General features: G+C 39.8%; 1 long non-coding RNA gene across 2 annotated transcripts in view; it reads right to left on the reverse strand.

Moving 5' to 3' along the window:
• Positions 1 to 1,283: 1,283 nt before the first annotated feature.
• LOC138759827 (uncharacterized) overlaps positions 1,284 to 11,989 on the reverse strand; it is a 33,839-nt gene continuing 23,133 nt past the window's right edge. For both annotated transcript variants that reach the window (XR_011355126.1, XR_011355127.1), the window contains exons 2-3: positions 2,631 to 2,716; positions 1,284 to 1,471 (exon numbers count right to left, since the gene is read on the reverse strand). This is a non-coding gene — a long non-coding RNA (uncharacterized lncRNA). The remainder of the gene's footprint in view (positions 1,472 to 2,630; positions 2,717 to 11,989) is intronic.

The raw sequence follows: 11,989 nt of genomic DNA on the forward strand, positions 1-11,989 counted from the left end.
TCAAACCGTGCATCTTGGCGCCTCACAGTTCGGCGGGCAGCAACCTCCTTTGAAGAAGACCGCAGAGCCCACCTCACTGACAAAAGACAAAGGAGGAAAAACCCAACACCCAACCCCAAACAACCAATTTTCCCTTGCAACTGCTGCAACCATGCCTGCCTGTCCCGCATCGGACTTGTCAGTCACCAACGAGCCTGTAGCAGACGTGGACTTTTACCCCCCTCCATAAATCTTCGTCCGCGAAGCCAAGCCAAAGATGGGAAGAATGGAGCAGGATATGGACCAAATGCAGGCAAATGAGAATAGCCCAGAATGCCCACATGGTCAGCATGGATTATTGGGTTGTAGGGCTTGTTTTGTACTGTCTGACTCCATGATTTTGTGACTCTATAATGGGATATGAGGGCATGAGCCTGGCATTCAGAGGCAAATGCATTAAAGGAGACAGCGAGATACTCAACCAGTCGCCGTCTCTTAAGGGACTTTCTTTCTTTCTCTGTACTTTTGCTTTGCAAAATGGCACCAGAGCGAGGTGACTCTGCTAACCTTTAAAAATTTTTCACTGTATCTCAGTATCATAAATAAATATAAATCTTATCATTTATTGTGTTACTTTGAGTTCCAGGCCAGTGGATGAACTCACTCTCCTCAGTTAAACCACATGTTGTACCCTGTACCATGTTGTACCCTCATGTTGGGGTTGGCATTGGTCAAATATCTCATCTAAAGGACATTGGGCAGTATATAAACTCAGAAATGGAGAGAATTCAGAAAGATTGTTTCAACGTCAAGAGGCCCAGATAGATTGGATGTCTCTATGTGAGGATAGTATGACTAAAATTGTAAATGTAAGGTATAGATTGGTTCATTATAACTTTATCATTGACTCGGAGTAAATTAAAGAAATATAAATATGTTCCTTTAGATTTATGTTTTAGATGTCATAAGAAAGTAGGTACCTTTTACATTCGATTTGGTTATGTGAGATGGTTAAACTTTTTTGGAATAAAATTAAGGAATTTTTGAAGGTTATGTTCAAATTTAAAATTTCATTTGACCCTGAGATATTTTTATTGGATTATATTAAAAAATTGAGTTTGGAATTAAAATTAGATAAATTTCAAATTGCTTTTTTAAGATGAGTGGCTCAGAAATGTCTTGCAGTTACATGGAAAAATGAGACTAAATTGAGTATTCAATGATGGCATGTGAATATTCCCTTGGACAAAATAATGTATAACTTACAAAGTACTTATTCTTTTTTTATTAAAACTTGGAGCCCGTATATGGAATATATGCGACTAGATCATTAATAATTTCTTTCTCATACATTGGTGGTGTCGTCCCAATCCATGGCAAATGATTGAATGGCATTGTTGTAGATCTCCTTCTCTCTTTCTTCTTTTCTTTTGGGGTAGTTTAGAGGGGGGGGGGTTGGGTGGGTTGGGGGGATAGGGTTGGGGGCGGGGGGCTTATGAGGGATAAAATGTTATGTATTAGCTTGTCATTTGATTTATTATCATTTATAAATAAAATTTACAAAACAAAAGAGGCCCAGGTGAATGGTTTCCCAAAAGGTTCTGCTGATGCAAATGAGTAGGCCATCAGGATCTGATCAGCATATTATAATTTAGAATCATAAATTTATATAAATAATTATATGAAAATTAGCAGTTAAAGGAAACTTGGTGGAAATTAGAGGGACTTCCAGCTAAGGTGTTCTGGTGAACTGGCAGCACCTTAGGATATCTTAGGATGTCTACTGCCTTGATCCATTTAATTATTTAATTTATGCACCCTAGTAGTTCAATTAGAGGCAAATACACTTACAGTAATGGTTAAATTGCCAACCCAGGGAAAGCTAAATCCTCTTCCTAAAATTCTGCTTCCATGATAGCTAGGATCAGGTGGATGGAAGTGGATTAGATTTCAGACTTTTAACATTAAAATCCAAACCCACACAAACCTCTTGGGTTAACCATATAACCATATAACCACTTACAGCACAGAACAGACCAGTTCGGCCCTACTAGTCCATGCCGTAGCAAATCCCCACCCTCCTAGTCCCACTGACCAGCACCCGGTCCATACCCCTCTAGTCCCCTCCTATCCATGTAACGATCCAGTCTTTCCTTAAATGTAACCAATGATCCCACCTCGACCACGTCTGCCGGAAGCTCATTCCACATCCTCACCACCCTCTGCGTAAAGAAATTTCCCCTCATGTTCCCCTTATAATTTTCCCCCTTCAATCTTAAACCATGTCCTCTAGTTTGAATCTCCCCATTTCTTAATTGAAAAGCCTATCCACGTTTACTCTGTCTGTCCCTTTTAAAATCTTAAACACCTCTATCAAGTCCCCTCTCAATCTTCTATGCTCCAGAGAAAAAAGCCCCAGTCTGCACAACCTTTCCCTGTAACTCAGACCCTGAAATCCTGTCAACATTCTCGTGAACCTTCTCTGCACTCAATTCTGATAATATAGCAGGCCATCACTTGCTTTTCTGCACTACTCAAGATCCTGGAGTAGGTCATGAAGCCATAAACATTTCAGAACACCGGACTTAAATAAAAGTATGAGTCAGGACAACGTGGCTAGCGTAGCAGTTAGTGCCATGCTAATACAATACCAGCAACAATGCTCTTGGTAAGGAGTTTGTACATCTTCCCTGTTTTCATGTAGGTTTCATCTGGTTGCTCCAGTTTCCTCCTCCACCTTGAAAAAAACATATAGGTTAGTTGATGTATTTGGATGTCACGGGCTTGTGGCCTGGAAGGGCCTGTTACCATGCTGTATCGCTAATTTATCTTTTTAATTATTTTTGTTTTAATTGGCAAAGTCAAAATGTAGTAAATGAGTGATGTGATTAAATTAATTTTAACTCTTCATGCCCAGTAGGTAACTAATTAAAAATAAGCAGTTACATTACCTTGAGACCCAGGAGCAGTTATAGCCAGGGTACATGGCAATTCATACTTTCAGATAAGTAAAAGCAGTCTTGAAACAATGTCTGCCTCTCAACATGACATGGGAGCAAATGGTCCCCTTTAGCTCTGACCTTTATTCCCTCTGTGAGACTTTCCTGAAACCCTACCACCAACACTTAAATTTTAGCCAGTAGGCCCAATCTCTGCCTTCTTACAACCACCTTAACAACCTCTTCATTCTTGTTCCAGATGAAATGATATCTAAACAGGAACATTGCCCCAAATCCCTACAACAACCTGCTGTCATTGCAAGGACATTAATTCACTGAAGGTGCTTCCTGACAGATCCTCACTGTGTTAAAATTAAGATCATCCAAGAATAAGGCTCTGTTCTCAACATGATCAGTTTTCACCTTTCAAGGGACAGTACAGTTACCATAGTGGTTAGCGCAATGCTATTCCAGCACTGGGGTTCGAATCCAACGCTGTCTGTAAGTTTGTACATTCTCCCCATGTCTGCATGGATTTCCTCGGGGTGCTCTGGTTTCCTCCCACCCTTCAAAAATTTTGGGTTGAGGGCCAAAAGGGCCTGATTCCATGCTGAATGTCTAAACATTTAAAATTTAATTTATATATGCAGAACATGGCAAATGCTTCCTGTAAATTTAATAATCCTTCTGTTTAAAAAAAAACAATCTCTTAAAGGATTTCATATTTGAATGGTAATATGATTTTTAATTGGACACATGAAAAAGAGATATGGAATTATACAAATTTCAGATTTTCTTTTCCAGGTCAATATTAAACTAAAGGATATGTAACATGCCTGCTGGACTGGAGTTCAGCTCCATCATGATGGCTTGCCACAATTATGGGACAATCCTCATCATAATATCATGAGCTGTTTTTCTATGGCATCTGTTATAGTGCAGTTACAATTTTAATCTGATCAAGGACAAAACAGTGAAGGTTGGAGTGATTCAGAAGTTAAGGCTACAATTTATAGTCAGAAACTGATTATCACAAACTCAGAAGAAAATGATACGGTGACAGCAACCACTATAAAACATTAGGTGTACACGATTATTCCTTAACATCAATGGTCCTATAAGTTTTAGCTAGCTTTCTCTGTAATAAAATCCTTCATGCAGTATCCCATGTGGATTCATTTTGATTAGTAAAGGAAGAACAGAGTCTTTCTGGGGTAGGAGACCAGTTGTGTAAACTGAGGCAGGCAGAAATGTAAAAAGATATTTCATAATTTCTGATGTTGAAAAGAATTAGAACAAAATCACAAGTATTTAAATTTTTTCTTACATTCTCCAGAAGCAATATAAAAAATGTTTCAGAGCACAAAAGTAGGCTACTGGAGTGTATTCGTATGATTTATGTATTATGACGAAAGCCAGACAAAGTATAGAAAGTGTTACATTTGACAAACAGTAACCTGGGAGTGCAGATCTCTTCCTCAATATAGATCCCAACGATTGGGTGGCTATAACGGGCTTGCTATCCACACTGTCAAATTACTCCCAAGTGAGAAAAAAGAAATTTACTTCAGTATGTTTAATGTCAGATGTTGGGCTTGACAGAAGCTCGCAAAGAGGGAATAACCCCTCAGCACAAGTTCTTTTCTGGAATTCAAACTGTTCTCATGCTTACCAAGTTGAGGAATAACTTTGCTAAGTGTGCAATTACCGAATAACGTATACCTAGTTAATAAGATCTTCTCTTCTTGTAAATAAAAACCAAATAAAGGAGTGAAGCTAAATAAAAGAGACACAGAGCCAGAACCACCAGGCTGAGGAGCAGCTGTTTCCCATGGATAGTGATAATGCAAATGACCCAAAGAAACTGCTCACACTGACCATCCGAGCCTCTCATATTCATGAAACATTATTTATTTATATATATGAATGCTTGTCCTGCATTTGTATTGTTGTCTGTATGTGTATTATGTCTGGTGGTGTGACTGTGTGTTTTGCACTGAGGACCGGAGAACGCTGTTTCATCGTGTTGTACATGTGACGGTATAGATGGCCTGACTTGAATAAATCACAGATGATGGAAATCTGAAATAAAAGCAAAAAATACTAGAAGCAGTTTTGAAAACAGATCTCAGATCTGAATGAGTGTAGTGTACTGCATTAGACTCCAGCATCTGCAGATTTTCTTTGTGACCTCAGATATGAAATGTCAATTCTATTTCTCTATCCACAAACCTTGTCTGGCCTGCTGTGTATTTGAAAGCCTGTGTTTTTATTTTGCCTTGCATCCAGCATTATACTTTTATCCTAATCTCAGACAAATGCCACTTTTTCAGAAAAGTAATATTTCCATCTTAAATGGATGATCTTTCTAAAGTTGCCATGCTTACTAATGTGTTGTCTTTACCCTGTTATTAGTGGAAATTTATCACATAATGTACATTATCACAACCTAATGTATCAGAAATTGTTAATTCCATAAGGCTTAATATCAGCTTTTAAAGCAAAAGTTAGACTGCATATTTACCTGATTGCCCTGGATTTGGTTCCTGGCGCTGTGGCAATCAATCTAATAAATCCACACTTTATCCCACCTGAGGTAGAAGATCTGTGTTGTGGTAATTAGGTTAAACATATGTGCAGCTGGTGAACATATCTTGAAATCAAGCACTTTGTTGAAACTTGAAACTTCATGAATAGAAATTACTTCTGCAAGCATAACATGCTTCATGCTTCAGAGAAAACCAAAGCTCTAATGATTGTGAGGAGGTACGAAATGCCATTACAACAAAGGAATGAGCATTGGTTTGCTGTAACACCACCCAATGTGAGACTGGAAACTAGTAACTCATTGTGAGCACTTTAATGCAGTAGTTTTAAAATTCCCAGGCTTCTTTTCAAATCTCTCCATTGTCCTCTCATCCAGTCCTGTAATGCACCAAGATGCTTGCATTTCACAAATTCTGACCTCTCAAATATTCACAAATGTAATTGCTCCACCATTGGCAGCTGTGCCTTCAGCTGGTACTGCCCCAACCTCCAAAATTTCCTACCAAAATCTCCCTGGCTCATGACCACTCCTTTCTTCTTAAAATCTTATCTCCTTGTGCAGGTGTGTTTTTGATTTGATCATGCTCCACTGAATTGGCATGTAACATCTATATTTTGCAAGTGGAACTTGTTAAACTATTTGATTATTAAGGCTACAAAGCAAACTTTTTTTTAACAGAAACAAAAATATCACAGAAATCCAATGAGGAATCCATCAATATCTTATCGAGTTGTGAGAATCACGAATGGCAGAATCACAAATGGCAATGAGGAAGTGTACAGGAAGGAGATCGATCAGCTCATTGCAACAACAACCTTGCGCTCAATGTCAGCAAAACCAAGGAGATGATTGTGGACTTTAGGAGGAAGTCAGGGGAACATGACCAAGTCCTCGTCGGCGGCTCAGTAGTGGAGAGGGTCAAAGACTTCAGATTCCTGGGTGTCAATATCTCCGAGGATCTGTTCTGGAGCCTCCACGTTGATGCAATCACAAAGAAGGCTCACCAGCGGCTATACTTTGTGAGGTGTCTGAAGATATTTGGTATGTCACCAAAGACTCTCATAAGCTGTACCGTGGAGAGGATTCTGGCTGTTTGCATCACTGTCTGATATGGAATTGCCAACTCTCAGGGCAAGAATAACTCAGCCTGTGACATCGCAGGCACCAGACTTCACTCCATTGAAGACATCTACATAAGGCAGTGTCTTAGAAAAGCATCCTCTATCCTCAAAGAGCCCCACCACCCAAGCCATGCCATCTTCACTCTGCTACCATCAGGAATAAGGTACAGGAGCCTAAAGACACAAGGACAGCTTCTTCCCCGCTGCCATCAGATTCCTGAATAATCAATGAACCAAAGACACTGCCTCACTTTTCATGCATTATTACTTTATTTTATATAGTAATGTTGTAAGATGGTTATAATATGAATATTTGCTCTATGACGCTGCCGCAAAACAGCAAATTTCATGACGTGTTCATGACAATAAATTCTGATTCTGAAGTGCATAACGTGTCATTGCTGACATGATACTGCCATTCCTCAAATTACAAAAGGGATGCAGTCCTGCAAAATAATCTGGAAGGCAAAGTGTCATATATTGTACAAAATGGATAAATCCATCCAAGCATCTCTGTTCAGCCTAGTGTTACATGCAGTTGTGTGCTGGTAATTAGAGTACAAAATAATTTCATAAATGAAAGACAAGTACCTCAAAGAGTGAAAATGTGTCAACTAAACAGTGCTAAATCAAGGAATACCAATGCTGTGGGAGCTCAAAAGAAACCTTGAAATGTCATTCTCAAGGCTGCAGAGGTAACTTCCAATGGTTGCATAGAGCCTAAATTTTAATTTGTACAAGATGTTGGAAGTGGTACAGGGCAAAAACAAAAGGTAATTTTCCAGACCTGTCGCCATATGAATCCTGAAAGACTTTAGGGTGTCTATATAGACTTTCTCTTTGGTTTTACTAAAGCTTTTGACAAGGTTCCACATGAAAGTTAAGGAACAGGGAATAAAAGGCATGGAGGTGAAATGAACACAAAATTGGCTTTGGTGATAGGAGGCACAGGGCAATGCTAGATGGGAGATTCTCTGACTGGAAATCTGTAGCAAGTAGTTTGCCACAGTGGTCATTGCCGGATCTTTGTTGATTGCAGTATATATAATTGGCTTGGATGAGAATGTAGAGGCTATGATGAGTAAGTTTGAGACAATACAAAAATAGCCTTAAGGTTCTTTAAAGGTACAACAGGATATGTATCAGCTGGAAAGTCAAGTGAGTCCAGACAAGTACGAGGTAATGGACTTTGGGTGGTCAAATTCTGCTGGGACATATACAATAAATGGCAGGGATCCTGGGAACATTGATGAGCAGAGAAACCTAAGGGTGCAAGCTTATAGCTTCCTGAAAGTGGTGGCACAAGTAGATAAGGTAGTGAAGAAGACATTTGGTATGGATACCTTTATAAGCCAAGGTATTGAGTTTAAGAGTTGGGACAGTTGTATAAAATGTTGGTTAGACCACACTTAGAATATTGTGTGCAGTTCTGGTTGCCACACTAGGAAAGGGTGTGATGGCAATGGAGAGGGTGCAGAAGAGCTTCAGCAACCTGGAAAGGAGTCCTGTCATTATGAAGAGAGACTGCAGAGGATTGGGCTAATCTCATTGGATGATAGGAGGTTCAGAGATGACTTTATTGAAGTTATAAAATTATGAGGGCATGCGGATTGATAGACAGAATATTCTTCCCAAGGCAGGGGAGTCTAAAATGAAAGAGCACAAGTTTAAGGTGAGAGGGAGGAAATTTAAAAGAGGTCTGATGGGTATGTTTTTCACACAGAAGATGGTGAATATTTGGGACAAGCTGCCAGAAGAGTAGTGGAGGCAACATTAAAATGCATTTGGACAGGTACTTCGATAGGTAATGCATAGAGGGATATCTCTTATGCAGGCAAATGGAATCAGCATAGACATGAATCAATGTCAGCATGAACAAGATGGGTTCTTAGAGGTCATTGCTGCACAGTATGTTTCTATGACTCCATCTCCTGAGCCTTACTTAAAACCCTTCTCCCTGGTGTTTGTGTGAACTCAGCAAGGATGATATATGGGACAGAGGCAGAAGCAGGAACTTGGGGTGATGGCAGTCTGGGCCCATGAAAGCAGTTCACAGATGAGGTAAAAAGGTCAGACTCAGGTTTAGGAGAACAGGCTCAAGATTTTGATCTTCAACTGGAGAGTTCCTGCCAGTCCAGGGCTACAAGAAACTGTAGAATAAGTTTAAAAAGAATCTTACTTCTCTGGACTTGTGCCCCTCAGAGTTTTCATGGCTTTAAAATTGCATTTTGGTCCAAATTATATCACTGAATGCCAATATATCAATTCTCAGGAGGCCACCTCCTGTCCAGGATGGGAAGACTCCAAGCTCTACAAAACCCCAGAGTTACATTTTAGGCCAGGATATGTGACAGACTCAACATGGCAGCTATTCAATCAGGCACTCAACACATCTCCTATCGGTTCAAATCTAGTCTTAATTTTGTAAATGTTATTATTAATCATTAAGCGACCACCAGATGCTGATGTCAATAGGTTCAATGTTGCTGATAAAACATCCCTGCCTAAATTATATAGGTGGAAATCTTTATCAGACTTCATGAAAATCAAGTTTTTTTGATGCCAGTGATTAAAAGAATTTCTGCAATGGTTCATGTTGCTGCATACAGCAAAAAATAAAACTAACTATAATAAAGAGCAGAATGTTCTAATTCTTACATCACCCAGACTCTTAACAAGCAAACCTCTCATGCTGGTAACAGAATGCTCTTAATGGTCTCTCCATGGTAAGAAGAACACATCCTCTCTGAGCTTGATTATAGTGATTTTGAAAATATAGTATCAAATTAATAAATTGTGTCAGGAACTGAATATTGGAGGAGAGCTTTGGGTATAAATTGATTGAATGCAGCCTTGATTTTTTTTTAACTCTGAATTTTTTTTTCAAACCATCGGAGACCATTATGTCTGGCATGAGAGAATTGAAACACTCCAGTGCTTGATTTGTTTTCGTCTTTCTGATTAAAGGGTTTCCATTTAACCTGCTGCTAGAAACATTCAACACATCAGGAAGCATCTGTGGAGTGAAAAACAGTGATTATTTCAGATTGGTATGATATCAGAATCTGATATCCAGTGTTGTTCTTGTTTCTGCCTGGCACCCTCAGAGTTTCTAGTCTCTGCGACATTTTACTTTTCCTTCAGTTAATGTAATTACTTGCTTAAAATAGTCTGACCAAGGCAGAAGTAGGAATTCAGGTCTTCTCAAACAGCAAGTAAGGTATGGAACAATTCACTGCTTTCCACATGTGAGTGAAGTCAACTGCGGCCATGATGTATGTGCCTGCATCCTGTCGTTTTTGCTGTTAGGCACCATGGGGATGAATTCTTTTTTTTTCTTCCAGCAACGTGAACAATTAGATTCAGGTAACATGTGATAGGCTTTATCAATAACCACGAAGTTGAGAGCTGGAGAATGATAGGCTTTAATAAACACAAGACTTTGGCTGGCCCGGATCCAGGTATAGGAAAGCCGGAAGGGAGGAGGGAGGTCGATCTTTGTGACCAGGTCATGAGGGGCGGAGACGTAGGAGATGAGTCATTAGTGGGCGGACCAGCCTAATACATACAACAGCACAGGTATGGAATAATGTACAAGGAGAAAGCACATGCTTCTTTAACAAAAGACAAATTAGAGTCATACAACATGGAAACAGGCCCTTAAGCCCACGCTGATTGTCAAACACCCTTCTGCACTCATCCTCAACTAATCCCATTTTATTCTCCTCATATCAGTTCTCCTCAGATTCAACCTCTTAACCACACAATAGGGCAATTTGGAGTTTCCAATGAACCTACCAACCTGCATGTTTTCGGGATGTGGGAGGAAACTGGAGCATCTGGAGGAAATCCAGGAGAACACAGAGATTCATATCCGCATGCACCAGAGATCAGGATCGAACCTGGGTCACCAGAGCTCTGAGACAGCAATGTGACTACCTGCCCCACAGGCCCTTCCTATTTTTATGTGCACATAAATTAGAGGAACCGGAAGGATAGGAGGAACACCACAGCTTAGGAGCTGATCTATTGTAGGGGAACGTTTTCACCAGAAATTCCAAGTTAACTCTATATATCAGGTTTAGTGAGAATCAAAAACACATGGAATTTAACTGTGCAAATACTTAGAGGTGCTAAGGAATAAAAGGACTGAAGATGTTCCCATCATCCTGTTTAAAAGGCAAAGCGACGTTTCATTTCATTAGCTCTTCCCAAGGTTGTTTCAAATAGCATTTATGGAACCAAATAGAAATCTAGTGGCCTGTACAATAATAGCATTGAGCAGAAACTAGCATCTGTGGTTCAAGATGTAGTAGACGAACTATTAAATCCCTTCGCCATTGGCTGAAAATGAGGAGACAGTGCTACTTATATTGTCGGCAAAGAATGTAGCGACACTTGGCTCTTCCAATGATGGCCGTGCAGGACAACTGGAAGTAGAAAGCAAAGGCCAAGTTCAACACTGTGTGGGCTATCCACAGAACATAAGAACTCTTATCCAAGAATAAAGCACACTTTCATGAAACTGCCAAGGTAGTTGGTTTCAGAAAACTGGCTCCAATAAGCATGTTGTACAGAGGTATTAGGTACGTTGTTGCTACCAGGCACAAAAGTTCTCACATTATATTATAATTTTGCCATTGCTGATCAAACAGCACTTCTCCAGCAGGGCATATATCCAAGCTGCACTTTATTACCGAATCCTTTGGCACAGTGATTTCCACAAATAAAGGAGTAAAGTGGAGTGACTAAAATATAAAATTGATGTAGTTTGATCAGAAGCATGGATTTCCAACTTTAACAAAGGAAACAATGAATTTATGTCATTATAGGGACAAGTTGATTGTGGTAGATTTGTGAATGATTGAAGTGGAGATTCCAAATGAAAATGAACAAGGGACACCCAGCAGTGGCAGCAGGGCCTAAATGTCATAAGCTATTATAAAACCAAATCTGGTAAAGCAGCAGATGGCAAAGATTTTCTTCCAGAGGAACTCAATGCCTTCTATGCCAAATTTATCGACAGCAACAATGAAGAATAACCCCTCCGCAGCCTCACAACCCCTGATGATCCCATCCTGTCCGTATCTGAGGATGATGTGCATGCTGCATTCAGGAGAGTGAATCCCATGAAAGCATCTGGCCCAGATGGAGGACCTGGCTGAGTATTAAAGATCTGTGCTGACCAACTGACCAAGGTGTTCATGAATATCTTCAATATCTCACTCCAGCAGGTTGTAGTACACATTTGTTTAGAACAGGCATCATTCAAACAAAGAAGAGTGTAGTAACCTGCCTTATCGACTATTGACCAGTAGCACTTACATCAATAACAAGGAAGTGTTTTGAAAAGCTGCTGATGAGCAGATCAGCTCCTGTCTGAGCAATGACATCAATCCATT

The sequence above is a fragment of the Narcine bancroftii genome, chromosome 4 (genome assembly GCF_036971445.1).
Source record: "Narcine bancroftii isolate sNarBan1 chromosome 4, sNarBan1.hap1, whole genome shotgun sequence".
NCBI classification, from domain to species: domain Eukaryota; kingdom Metazoa; phylum Chordata; class Chondrichthyes; order Torpediniformes; family Narcinidae; genus Narcine; species Narcine bancroftii.